The following is a 1710-nucleotide window of genomic DNA, read 5'->3' on the forward strand; positions in this document are numbered from 1 at the left end:
CATTATCTTCATGTTCCATGTTTCATTGCTATTATTATCACTGTTTTAGCTCTGAAATTAAGAGTATTTAAAGATTTTTACAAATTTTGAAATACTTTTGATTAATCCAAACACAGAGACATATCCTTAAGGCTTAAAGATTTTACAATCTTAATGAGTTTTTGTTGTTCTCTGAACAATATTTCAAATTGTTAAACACCTGAATGTGTTGAGTTATTAAGATGTGGCTTTTATTTGGTATAAAGTATTTACCACAGACAGAACATTACTTTTTTATTTGGATTTAGTTGAGAAAATGCATATTTTCTTTTACCTTTTACTTTTTTCTTCTTGAACTTGTTTCAAATTTTGACAAACAGTTTAAGTTTAGCTGGATTGACTCTCACGATATCTATAAATCAGTGAGACTTCCAAGCTGTTTAATCAGAGAGGAAGGAATAAAAGATTTCATTCTGAACGGACCCAGTGTTCATCGTTCATGTAAAACAAACATCCACTTTTCAATAGACTAGTATACGCTTCTGCTCTACAGTTTGATTGACGTCTTGCTCTTCATTCCAGTGGACACTTTTGCTGTCACTGTACTTACTCTAAGACTTTTTTTTTTTTTTTTTTTTTTTCCTTAATATGTAACGGTGATGAGTTCTGAAGATCAGTTAATAGTTTTAACTTTCATTACATCAGTTGAAAAAGAATCTTTCATAATTGCCATGGAGCTTCATGGGATGTGTGCATGAACAGAGGTACTTGGTTCGTTGTTGGTTGTTGGGCATTACCAAACAGTTACTTTTGTCTTTGCAAGTCATATATTTGCTTTCTGGTCATATTTCTGATTGAAATCATATTTTTGTACGCATCAATGCAAATAAAGTTGTCTATTAAATTTGTGTTTTTATTCTGTCTTTTTTATATGTATTGTAAGGAGAGAATGGGAACATATACCATGACATATTTGTAGTTTGTAGTTTGTAGTTGTTGTTATTATCAGTATTATTCTTATTTTTATCATTTTTATTATTATTATTTTTATTGTTATTGTTATCATTATTATTATTTTGTATTATTATTGTTATTGTCATTTTTATTATTATCATTATCATTATCATTATTATTATTATTATTATTATTATTATCATTGTTATTATTATTATTTTTATTGTTATTATTATTATTATTATCATATTATTATTTATTATTATTATTATTATTATTATTATTATTATTATTATTATTTTTATTATTGTTGTTATCATCATCATCATCATCATCATCATCATCATCATCATCATCATCAACTTCATCAACTTCATCATCTTCATCTTCATCTTCATCTTCATCTTCATCTTCATCTTCATCTTCATCTTCATCTTCATCTTCATCTTCATCTTCATCTTCATCTTCATTTTCATTTTCATCTTCATCTTCATCTTCATCATCATTGTCGTCATTACCATTGCCAAAATGGGGAAAATGCTGTACTCATGTTTTATTTTTTTGTGAAATGTCTCTGTACATAGATGGCTCTGCTAATGCTTAGCCACAAAGGAGTCAATTAGTAGATCTTGAGACCTTACCTGATTTCACCTTTTTTTAAATTGGCAGGAAAGTGGTATTTTTTACTAGTGCTATAAATATAGATGGTGGTGTTTTTATTATAAACATTATAATGACTGTCATAAACATTAGTAACAGCAAAATAAGATAACGTAA

The 1710-nt window shown here is 27.4% G+C and overlaps 1 protein-coding gene across 2 annotated transcripts in view; it reads left to right on the top strand.

The window, feature by feature from the left end:
• The window catches only part of LOC125025895 (c-Myc-binding protein-like), an 8086-nt gene extending 7203 nt beyond the window's left edge, over window positions 1-883 (top strand). For both annotated transcript variants that reach the window (XM_047614213.1, XM_047614214.1), the window contains exon 4: window positions 1-883. This exon is cut by the window's left edge and continues 464 nt beyond it. The gene's annotated coding sequence lies outside the window, so the exon portion shown is untranslated.
• The last annotated feature ends 827 nt before the right edge of the window (window positions 884-1710 follow it).

This window comes from Penaeus chinensis, chromosome 5, assembly GCF_019202785.1.
Source record: "Penaeus chinensis breed Huanghai No. 1 chromosome 5, ASM1920278v2, whole genome shotgun sequence".
Taxonomy (NCBI): domain Eukaryota; kingdom Metazoa; phylum Arthropoda; class Malacostraca; order Decapoda; family Penaeidae; genus Penaeus; species Penaeus chinensis.